At 53.0% G+C, this 12,108-nt stretch overlaps 1 protein-coding gene across 4 annotated transcripts in view; it reads left to right on the forward strand.

Annotated features, from left to right (window-relative positions):
• Positions 1-15: 15 nt before the first annotated feature.
• The window catches only part of KLHL26 (kelch like family member 26), a 29,606-nt gene continuing 17,513 nt past the window's right edge, over positions 16-12,108 (forward strand). For all 4 annotated transcript variants that reach the window (XM_077777267.1, XM_077777268.1, XM_077777270.1 and 1 more), the window contains exon 1: positions 16-81. The gene's annotated coding sequence lies outside the window, so the exon portion shown is untranslated. The remainder of the gene's footprint in view (positions 82-12,108) is intronic.

Genomic DNA, 12,108 nt, shown 5'->3' on the forward strand with positions numbered 1-12,108 from the left:
CGGCGGGAAGGAGCCCGGTGGCGGTGGTGGCTCTGGTGGCGGCGGCTTCGGAGCGGGCCCGGGCCCCGAGCGCCCGAGCAGGTGAGACCCGCCCGCAAGGTGGGCCGGTACCTGCTGCGGTGCCAGAGTAACGTGTGGGGAGTCCGGAGGATCCTGAGGGGCTGAGGAGCCTCCTGGGCTGGCTCAAGAGTCTTTGCGGGGGACTACGGGCTTTAGGGGGTCATGGAGTAGTGGGGGGGGGGACCGAGGGCTGCTGAGGGGCAGGTGAGGGCAGGCTGGGGCCCCCAGGACCTCGACGCATCCTCATGCGGCCCTAGGGGTCTGAGGGGGCATCGAGGAAAGTCTGAAGGGAAATTCATGGACTCCAGACAGTGGTGGGGCCACGGGGGAACTGGGCATGCCAGGGGTCTGGGAGACCGAGAGGGCCTGAGCAGGGGACCATGGGCAGTCTTGAGCTCGTTGAGGCTGTCTTGGGGACTCTAAGGAGTGGACCGAGGGGAGCGGGAGGGGCTGAGGTCCAAGGCTTACTGGAGGGTGCTGTAGGACCCTGAGGCGTCTAAATGTGGTCTGCCCCCCCATTCTGTGGGGTCCTGGCAGGGATGAGGACTGTGGAAGGCTGGAGGTGGTGGCTCAAACGAACCTGAGGGCCTGAAAGAGGCCTAAAGGGCCTAGGAGAACCTGAGGGGGGAGACTGGGGTTGCCTCCCCAAGTCCCAGTGAGAGGGGTCTGGAGTTCCCCGGGGTCCTAAGGGGCTGGGGTGGTTCTTGGGGAGCCTCAGGTCTAACGAAAACACAAGGAGCATCCATCTTGGGTGCTCCTTCCTCCCATCCCTGTGGGGTTCAGATCCTCCCCCTGCCTAAAGGACTTGAAGCAAGGTCTTCCCCACAGACCAAGGGGGCAGAATTTACCCTCTTTGGTCAGAGGGAGGCCCCCTTTTCCTTTGGCCAAGTCCCGAGACTGGTTGCTTGAATCCCAGAATTGGTATAAAAATTGAAGGTGTTTACATGCATAGTTTTGGATTCTCCGAGGGAGAAAACACCTGCCTCAAGCAGCACAGCCTCTTCCCATTGCACAAGGCCCGTGTAGTCCAGACCCTCCCATCCTGGCCCCCTGGGAAAGCCTAGCACCGTTGGCTGTCCACGGAGGAAATCTGGGCTCTTCCTTGATGGGGAGCTTATGGGAGCAAATAATTTCAGTGTGATAAGTGACGAAGTTGTTCACTACTTGTGAGCTGTGGAGCCAGTGCTCGTTGGGGAGACTTGGGCTGGTGCTGACCTGAAAGACTTGATGGGTCGGCGCGTGAATTGGGCTTTAGAGGCCTGCAGTGGGGAGCGAGGAGAGCTCAGAAGATTTGTGAGACATTCAGGGGGTAGAGTCGTCAGGGCTTGTTGACAGGCATGAAGCGACATGTAAGGAACAGATAAAATGGGACAGCTAACCCTAGATCTGGGATGCGATAACTTGGGGGCGAGAGCAAGGTATAGCTGATTACGTAGCATATAATTCACTCATTTNCGGGGTAGAGTCGTCAGGGCTTGTTGACCAGGCATGAGGCGACATGTAAGGAACAGATAAAATGGGACAGCTAACCCTAGATCTGGGATGCGATAACTTGGGGGCGAGAGCAAGGTATAGCTGATTACGTAGCATATAATTCACTCATTTTAGCTGAGCAGCTGATTGAGTTTTAATAAGTGTACAGAGTTATGCACCCTTGAATACAATCCAGTTTTTCAGAAGGCTTCCATCACCCCAAAGCGTTCGCTCAAGCTTGTCGCGGTCAACCAGACTCCCGCCCTCTGCCTCAGACATACCGTGAATTGCTTTTGCTCTCTAGTTTTGCCTTTTTAGAAATTGTCTATGAATGGAATCCTACAATATGTGGGTTCTTACGTCTGGCTGCTTTTCCTTAACTGCATGTTTTTGGAAGTTCACCTATGGTGTCACAAGTTTTGGAAGCTTGTTCTTTTTCATTGCTGCAGAGTATTCCATTGTGTGGATGGACAGATTTGCTCACTCATTTACTGGTTAATAGACATTGGGGGTTCTGTTTTGACGATTTCAAATAAAGTCCCTGTGAGCATCCAGGAACATGTCTTCGTGTAGACATAGACTTTCATCCCCTTGGGTAAATACCTAGGAGTGCAATGACTGCATCCAATGGTAGATGTAGGTTTAACTTTTTAAGAAACTGCCAAGCTGTTTTCCAGAGTGACTGTACCATTTGCATTCCTACCAGCAAATATGCAAGAGTTCTAGCTGCACCCCATCCTTGTCTACACTTGATGTGGCCTGTCTTTAATTTCAGCCACTTTTGGTATATGCTGGTATTGTATTTTGTTTTCATTTATTTATTTTTAAATGTTTTATTATTTTTAAGAGAGAAGTGTGCATGCTCATGAGTAGGGGAGGGGCAGAGACAGAGGGAGAGAGAATCCTAAGCAGGCTCTGTACTGACAGCAGAGAGCCTGATGTGGGACTCAGACTCACAAACCATGAGATCATGACCTGAGCCAAAGTCAGATGCTTAGCCTACTGAGCCACCCAGGTGTCCCCTTATTTTGGTTTTAATTTGCATCTCCCTAGTAAGTAATGATGTTGGATACTTTTTCATGGTCTCATTGGCTATTCATATCTTTGGTAAAGTGTCTTTTTTCAAATTTTTTGCCCATTTTCTATTTGGGTTGTCTTCTTATTGTTGACTTTTAAGAATTCTTTATGTATTCTGGATACAAGTCCTTTACCAGATATATGATTGCAAACATTTTCTCCAGTCTGTGGGTCGTACTTTCTCTCTTTCCTTCTTTCCTTCCTCCCTCCCTTCCCTTCCTCCCTCCCTCCCTTCCTCCTTCCCTTCCTACCTTCCTTCCTTTCTCTCTCTCTTTTTTAAGTTTTTATCTATTTATTTTGAGAGAGAGAGTGTGTGTGCATGCACTAGTAGGGGAAGGGCAGAGAGAAGGAGAGAGAATCCCAAGCAGGCTCCATGCTGTCAGTGCAGAGCCCAGTTTGGGCTCGATCCTATGAACTGTGAGATCATGACCTGAGCTGAAACCAAGAGTTGGATGCTTAGCTGATTGAGCCACCCAGGAACCCCTCTTTCTTTCTTTCTTTTCCTTAATGATATCTTTCACAGGGCACAACTTTGTCATTTAAAAAAATGCTTATTTATTTTTGAGAGAGAGAGAGAGAGAGAGAGAATGTGCATACACACATGCCCATATGAGCATGGGAGGGACAGAGAAAGAGGGAGACAGAATCCCAAGCAGGCTGTGTCTCACGAACTGTGATATCATGATCTGAGCTGAAGTTAAGAGTTGGGTCCTTAACTGACTGAGCCACCCAGACACCCTGAAAATTTTGTCATTTTGATGAAGTCCAGTTTGTCAGTTTTCTTCTCTTAGAGATCACACTTTTAGTGTTATATCTAAGAAATCCTTTTTTTTTTTTAGAGTTTATTTATTTATATTGAGAGAGAGGGAGAGAGAGCAAGCGGGGGAGGAGCAGAGAGAGAGAGGCAGAGAGAGAGAATCCCAAGCAGCCTTTGTATCGTCAGTGCAGAACCTGATGCGGAGCTTAAACCCACAAACCATGAGATCATGACCTGAGCCTAAGTCGAACACTTAACCTACCGAACCACACAGGCACCCCTAAGAAATCTTTTCTAAATGGAGGCACTTTTTAAAAAATTTTTTATATTTGTTTATTTTTGAGACAGAGAGACAGAGCAGGGGAGGGGCAGAGAGAGAGGAAGACACAGACTTGGAAGCAGGCTCCAGGGTCTGAACTGTCAGCACAGAGCCCGATACAGGGCTCAAACTCACAAACCACGAGATCACAACCTGAGCTAAAGTCAGACACTTAACCAACTGAGCCACCCAGGCACTCCTAAATGAAGGCACTTTTTAAAAAGATATCTCCCCCACCTCTGAGATGCCCAGTTTCCCCCTTCCATCCATCCCAGTGACAAATTACTGTTGGATGATGGAAAGGGGAGAATTAGGGCAAGAATCCCTAATATGGTGAGATGGAATGTACAGAAAGGGGATCAGGTTTTGAGGGAGAGTGTGGCACACAATATTTTGCCAAGGCTCCCTTGAGGTATGGAGGCCTTCGTAGCATTGTTCATTTACTCATTCCTTCATTTATTCCAAATGGGCCAGTGAGGACTAGTGTATGACATGCCCATGCCTCATTCTTCTTTATACTTCCACACTCCAAGGTCATGGCCTCTCAGAGCTATCTGCCTGACCATCCGAGCTCAGTTCACCCCAAGAACACTTTTTCTGGTCACTTAGTATTACTTGGTAAAGATTAAATAGCATAAAACTCATTCACTTAAAGTGAACAACTCAGTGGCATTTAGTAAATTCACGATGTTGAGGAACTATCACATCTGCCTGGTTCCAGAACATTTCCATCACTCTAGAAGAAAATTCTGTACCTATTGACAGTCACTCTCTGTTTCCTTCACCCCAGCCCCCCCGCCCCACTATTCATCTGATTTGTCTCTATGAATTTACCTGTTTTATACATGGAGCCATACAACATGTGACCTTTTGTGTCTAGCTTCTTTCACTGCATGTTTTCAGGGTTCATCCACATTGGAGTGTGGATGAGTATTCCGTTCTTTATGACTGCATAGTATTTCACCATGTGGACATAGCACATTTTGTTTGTCCATTAACTAAGGGATGGACATTTAGGTTGCTTCCACCTTTTGGCTCTGTCGGATAGTGCTGCTATGGACGTGCACATTCACGTTCTTGTCAGAGCCCTTGTGTTCGGTTCTTTGGCGCACATCTTAGGAATGCAGTTGCCGGGTCTTGTGGCTGCCGTGTGTCCTTGATTGCGCTATCGCCACCTGCCACTACTTGGTTTGTTTGTTAGTGGGCATGCCTTGAGGCTGGAGAGCATGTCTGCCTTAAGCTCTCTAGTATGCCTGGAGCGAGGGCTGCACAGAGGAAGTAAGTGTCTAAGAAATATGGCCCGGAGCCGGGAGGGAGAGAGAGGAAGGGTTGGATCTGAAAGGGGCGTGGAAAAGCTCTCTAGAGCTTGCAGTCTGGCGGGAAGGAAGTCCCTTCTGTGGGCCTGGGTCAGTCCTTCGCCTTTTCGGAGAGACTTGTGGGGTTGCCGAGGGCTGGCGGAGGCCTGCCTTGTCTGGGAGGTTGGTTTTCCAGTCTGCATCTGTCTTTTTGTCCCATGAAGGGTTTTGTCATTTGGCCAGGGGTGGGGGTGGTTCCTGTCTTCCCCTTGGCCTTTCCAACGGTCCCACAACTCAAGAAACTGTCCTTAGGAGGGACTAAGCTCCCCCACCCCCCACCGCCCCCAGCATTATATAACTTGTTTGTTCCAACTTCACTTTTCTGCAACCAGGGGGGAAAAAAGGAAGAGAAAAGCTTATTCTCCTTCCTTCCCATCTCGAGGGATCAACAAAAAACTCGTTGCCTAGTAGAGACGGTCGTTAATAACCACGCTGAACCCCCCGGGGCGGATGGAGCGTGGCTGTGTCAGCCGAGGGCTCGCAGAGGGGAGGTGGGCTCCTCGCTGCAGACTCACCCACACAAAAGACACTTGTTGTCTGGTGGGCCCCCTCCCAGCTCCACCTCAGGCCCTTCACGAAGGTCTGGGCTTCAGGAGGGAGAGGAGGGTTGCGGCCACTCGGGGTGTTGTGAGGGGGTGGAGGAACTCTCCCGGGGGCTGCACTTCCCGGCTGAAATTCCATGGCTGTGAGGTACCGGGCCGGCTGACTTCTGGAGGGACCTTCTTGCTACGGAGGCTATTCAGATGTTGGGTCATTGGCATCCTCAGTCTTCGGCCCATCTTCCCTAACGGTGTCTGGATGGGGCCCAGTCTCGCTGACTCACACCGCTCCTGGGGGCTGAAGCGGAGGGGATCAGGTCAGGGACGTGCCGGCCACAGGTGTTTTCACGGGAAGTTACGGCCCAGACACAGTGAGTGGGTTTGGCCCAGTTCCGCGAGGCATCTGCTTCTGGCCTGATGACCTTCGCTTGTTTAAACTTTCTTAACAGGCCCCCTCTGGCCGTGCCCCAGATTGTCACCACTCAGCCCTGAGGCCCTAGCAGAGTCCAGACCCCCGGCCCTTGTGTGAAAGACTGGGGGGCCTTTTGGCCTTTTGAGAAGGCTCTTATTCCTTTGGCTTTGTCTTTTTTTCAGCCAGGAGGGAGAGAGGGGGTTTGACTCTTCAGAGACAGGGTCTCAGCTCCTCCTCTTGAGAATTCTGAGAGATCTGGTGGTATCGGGTGCCGTGTCAGAGCCACTTGTGCCTGTGGTCCCTCCTTCTGGCAAGCAGGGCGGCCCCACATACTGTGCACCTTGGGCATGTCTGCAACCCTTTGTGCCTTAGACTGCTCATCGGGGAAGTGGGACCCCAGGGTAGCTGGGACAAAGCGAGCTATGTGAGGGAATGCTCAGAGGGCACCCGGCACGTTGCCTGTGCATCTCAATGTTGATGCAGAGGTGATGAGGTCACCGTGCAGTCCCAATGCTGCCAATATTCTGTTTGCTGTGCCCACATGGGCCGCTAGGGGACTGTGGGGTTTGGGTGGGTCTTGCCTACGAGCCAGTGTGACAGGTGGGGAAGAGAGACAGTTGGTGTGTTAGTCCATTCTGGTTGCTGAATATCATAGACTGGGCGGCTTATAAATAACAGAAACACATTTCCCGAAGTTCTGGAGGCTAGGAATTCCAAGATCAAGGCCCCAGCAGATTTGGTGTCTGGTGCAACCACTTCCTGGTTTAGAGATGGCTGTTTTCTTACTGTGTCTTCACATGATGGAAGGGGCAAGAGAGCTCTATGGGGAGGGGTCCCCTTTTTTTTAAAGGCTTTTTTTTTTTAAGTTATCACTACACTCAGTGTGGGGCTCAAACTTATAACCCCAAGATCAAGAGTCTCATGCTCTATCAATGAGCCAGCCAGGCACCCTTGGGTTCCCTTTTATAAGGGCACTGATCCCTTTCATGGCCCCACCCTCATGGCCCAGTCACCTCCCAAAGCACCCCCCTTGGCCATCTTAACACCATCGCATCAGGGGTTAGACTTTAACACGCGAACTTTAGGGGGACACAGAAATGCAGTTGGCCTGAGCAGCTGGGAGGGTGGTGGCACCAGTACTTGGCGGCCACGAGAGGGTCAGCGGCCGGGGCAGTAGGAGAATGGAACATACCAAGTCCAAGCTGCTCCTGCAACACAGAGAGGGCAGCCGGCCCCGGGCGAGCCTGGTCTCTGCAGAGGACCCGGTGAGGGAGGTGCTAGAGGGCAGGCCTGAGAAGCTTAGCTCCTCCCCAGGGAGTGCGATGCCCCCTTCCTCACCCCTCGCTGCTGGCAGGGTCCTGCAAGCTCACCGTGGGAAATTGCTCTGAAAACCTCTCCCTTCGCCCTGAATTGTGGAGCATTTGTCTCACAGCTGGACTGCTTCCACCTGGTAGCTGCGACCCCCCTGGGGGATGGCCTTCTTGTCGTCGGCCATAGGGGTGGAAAGGTTTTATTAGCCTCTGCTATCATAGTGCCATCTCCAGGGAGCCTGTGCGGTGTGTCATCCTGCTTTTCTCCACGCCAATTATTTTTTATTGCGGATCCGCACGGGAGAGCTTAGCAAGACCAGGTTGGAGGTTTGTGCTCACACCCCCCCACCCCAGACACTTTAAAAGTGGGGCTTTCTCCGCATTGCTACCCTTTGGTCTTAGGGCGTGTTACAGACTTGGGGTGAAGGCCCTGGAGAAGGGGAGGGGAGAAAGGCCCAGAGAGAAACAGTTCCTCAACAGAGGTGGCTTCTGGCGTCTCTGGCTCTGGCTCCCTCTCTTGTGGACGGGACTCACTTGACACCTTTCTCTTCTTCTCGTGACTGTCGCATGGTTCTTGTGTGTCTGCTGCTGTGCTTGACGCTAGGCATGGCCCCCAGGATAGACAGGCCTTACCCACATGGGACATGCCAGCAGGGTCAGCAGGACAGTTGTGCAGTCATTTCTCTACACCTGCCATAAATGATCCCGAGGCCAAGTTGGAGGTTCCTGCCTTTTCTGGAAGGTTCTGAGGGCCTCATGAACGAGGTTGAGCTGAGTCTGGGGGTTAGTGTCATCAGCTCAGAGGTAGGGGGTCATGGGAGGCAGACTCTTTTCTGGGTATGGGCAAGTGGCACGTGTAAGTTCTGCAGGAGGAGAAACCTGGCTTTTCGGGGGTCATGAGGGCAGAGAGAAGCTGTAGAGGGTGGGAGGGAGGAGGCCAGAAGACTCAGGGGGTGCAAAATTTGAGTTGGTGGGGGAGGGCCTAGGTCAGATTTATGTTTTAGAAGGATCCTTCTTTCGAGAGACAAGGGGGCCTGGACCTAGCTAGGAGCTGTAGTGAGTTGGGCATGAGTTTGGGGAAGATTTGAGATTGAACTTGTGCCATGTGCTGATCAACGGTGGCGCGGAGCCAGGCACGGAGTCACCGGCTCTCAGGTTTCTTCCAGAGACCGGGGAGTCAATATCGGTCATCAGGCAGGTGGGCAGGTGAGCTGACAAGAGGCAGGAGGAGGCCCTACCTGCCTGAGGCTGTGCTGCCTGTGAGCATCCAGTGGTGGTGGTGGTGGNGCTGCACCTCGCTTGAGGGCCTCAGGTCTTCCAGTGAGCAGTTGCCGGTCCCAGGAATGTCCCTTCTCCTGAGAAGAGGCTTTGGCCTCATCTTAGCCACCCAGGGAGGTCTCCCCAGTTTAGATTCTGACCCCCTGCTCTAAGCTTCGCCCTGAGAAGCACTCACCACACACACGCTTATTTGCTCTCTCTTCCCCTCATCTGTTGGCACATCATGTTGGTTTCACCTTTGAGCCGCATCCCTGTCTGGCCACTTCTTCCGTCTCTTCCTCATCCCTACTCTGAGCCACCATCGGCTCTTGCCCTCCTAGCTGCTGCCCTACCCTCCAGCCAGTGGGTCCTTCCCAAGACAGGCATCAGACCATGTGGCTCTGCCTGCCTCCGGCCTAAGGGCTTCCTCGCTTTCAGAACAAACTTTACTTCTCCTTGTGACCCCAACCCCCACCCTACAGTGAGGCCCTGCCCACCCACTGTGTCCCCTGTGCTTCCACAGCCCTGCTGGTTTCCAACACACTCTGCTGCCACCCCTCCCAGGCCTTCGACCTGACTCTTCCTTGGCTGGAGTGTCCCGTCCCTGTGCTTTGCACAGCTCCCGTGCAGCCTTCTTGGGGCCTGGTGGCTGTGTCCGCTTGCCTTTCTGCATCCTCTGCCCTGTGACCACGGTACATTCCGTGTGCTTGAAGACCCATGTCCCCTAGAATGCATGCTCCCTAAGGGCAGAGCCTCCCCATGGTGGCTCTGCTTTGATCCAGCAAATACCCCACACAAAGCCTGTCATAGGTTTTCTAGGGGACCTGGCCTGACCTAGAGGCTTCTGGAACAGCCTTCTGGACTCCTCTGGGTGAGGATCCTCCTTTCCCTCCCTTTATTTAACGGCGCGGTCTGGGTAGAGAACCAGAAGCAGGCATGTAGTCAGTGAATCAACCGGTGAGAGAAGCCAGTGAGCAGTACCCTTCCGCGTGTGCTTCACTTAGTGAACGAACAGGATCTCCGCGCCGTGTGCCGAGGATGGGAAACGGCCAGCCGCCCTCCCTGTCCAGCTGCCTGCAATGGGAAGTGGGGCCGGGGCCGCGGGGTCCCCACTGCAGGCAGACCCGCCCCCCTCCTGTGGTAGCCGCTCCGCAGCTGTGCAGACGAGCTCTTAACACTTGTTAACCCCGGGTCTCCAGTCTCTTCCTCCTCCCCCGCCCCTTTCCCACGTCTCTCCGGAGAGGGCGGCTCAGGATTCGCAGAACTCCGTCCCCACGGCGACCAGAGCGCTCCCCTAGCGTTCCTCCTCAGCTGAGCGGGTTTTGGGGCGCAGCCAGCGTGGTTTCAGACCCCTCGCCGAGCAGCCGAGTGGCTGGTTTCTTCGCGCACACCGCCTCACCGCACACTGAAAATATTGTGATTCGGAGGAAGTAACCGGCACCTTTGGGGAATCGCAGACCTTTCCTGTGAGGGAAGCGGCTTCCGGAATTGAACAGCTCAGCCTGGAGGAAATCTTGAGGGGTGGACCTTTGGGCTTTTAAAGGCCTCCAGGGGGGTCACCCGAGTCGAGGCCGAAGATGTTTTCTAACGCCACAACTGCAACATTCCACGGGGGTCAAAGACGGCTCCGGCAGGGAGCGGGGAGCGGGCTGGGCTGCATATCCGGAGAGCTCCCCTCTCAACGGGATGTTAGAATTTGAAGCAATGTTAGAATTTGAAGCAGCCGGGCCGAAGGAAGCAGAGCAGAGAGACATGATCTCCAGAATCTACCAAGACCGCAGCCCAGGGTAGGGCGGTCTCCCGAGGCGGGGGTTAGGGGATAGCACTGTGGCCTTGAGGCGACAGACACGTACAGGAGCCCCACTGAGGATCCCCGAGGCAGCGTCCACATGGAAAACTTACAGGACTGTGTTTAAAAGTTGTAACCATGCGCTTGCCTTGGTGAAGTCCGGTGGGTCCCATGAGGGCATCTCTTGCTCTCTTTTCTCCCCTTCTCTGTCAGGCAAGGGGTAGGGCAGAGCAGTGGGGAGCACACAAATGTTTATGCTCTACGTGAGTCACTTGCAGAAGCAATGGGCAGTGTTTTTCTTGCTGAGGCTGATGGCATGGCATAGTCCTGCAGCTCCAGCCTTGGGCTTACTTCCAGCATTTTAGCCTTTAGAGTTGCTGAACTTTTGCAGTGGGGGCCATGGGTGGCTTGCTGACCTTTCATGCGGAGCCAGCTGTCTTGTCACAGGCAGACAGGACTCAGGCTGAGTACGGCCAATACCCCCTCTTGCTGCTAATTGCCCAGGTTGGACTTCCTCAACGCCTCAGGCTCCTTCCCTCCCCCTAGGGTAGGAAGCCTCTGTGCGGGCAGGGAGAGGCAGCAACTGGAGAAGTGTTAATTCCATAGTGGTTTTCTTTGAGGCTCATCTGCAGTGTGGGAGACAGGAGCCCTGGATCAGAGATTTCTGACATTAAAAGCCCCCGTTGCTTATGAAGTCCAGAAACTCAACTCTCTGCCTTCAATTAGAAAATAAAAGGTCAGGGGCGCCTGGGTGACTTAGTCGGTTAAGCGTCCGATTTTCGCTTACGTCATGATCTCGCGGTTCGTGGGTTCGAGCCCCGCGTCAGGCTCTGTGCTGACTGCCAGCTGAGAGCCTGGAGCCTGTTTCAGTCTGTGACTCCCTCTCTCTCTGACCCTCCCCTGCTCACACTGTCTCTCTCTCTCTCTCTCTCCTAGAAATAAATAAAAACATTAAAAAAAAAAAGAAAATAAAAGGTCAGGGGAGCCTGGGTGGCTCAGTCAGTTGAGCGTCCAACTCCTGATTTCAGCTCATGTCATGATCCTGGGGTTGTGGGATCGTGCCCTGCATCGGGCTCCGTGCTGAGCATGGGGCCTGCTTAGGATTCTCTGTCTCTCTCTGTTTCTCTCTCTCTCCTCTCCCCCTCTGCCCCAGTCTCCCCTGCTTGTGCGTACTCTTTCTCTTAAAAAAAAAAATTAAATAATAAAGTGTTCCATTAAAAAAAGAGAAGCTCGGGGCGCCTGGGTGGCTTAGTCGGTTAAGCGTCTGACTTTCGCTTAGGTCATGATCTCGCGGTTTGTGGGTTCGAGCCCCGCGTCGGGCTCTGTGCTGACTGCCAGCTCGGAGCCTGGAGCCTGTTTCAGNGTCAGTTGAGCGTCCAACTCCTGATTTCAGCTCATGTCATGATCCTGGGGTTGTGGGATCGTGCCCTGCATCGGGCTCCGTGCTGAGCATGGNAAATAAAAAAAGAGAAGCTCATTGTTCACATAAAATAAAAGTTCAGGGAGAGTTCTAGTTTTAGGTACCCTGAGATTTAGGGCTCAGATGATTCCCTTGGAACCTGTGACTCCTTTCTTTCAGCTCTGCCTTTCCTCTTGCTCCCTGCCATCCTAGCAACCACACAGGGAAGGCAACTGCATTCTGGTGGTTCCAGCAAAAGTCCCAGGTAGGCTCTGATTGGATCACATGGGCCACAGCCCCACCGTGGGACCAATCAGTGTGGCCAGGGATCTGGGAGGCTCTAATTGGTCATGAATCTCGC

This window comes from Crocuta crocuta, unplaced genomic scaffold (assembly GCF_008692635.1).
Source record: "Crocuta crocuta isolate KB4526 unplaced genomic scaffold, BGI_CrCroc_1.0 scaffold77, whole genome shotgun sequence".
Lineage (NCBI taxonomy): Eukaryota > Metazoa > Chordata > Mammalia > Carnivora > Hyaenidae > Crocuta > Crocuta crocuta.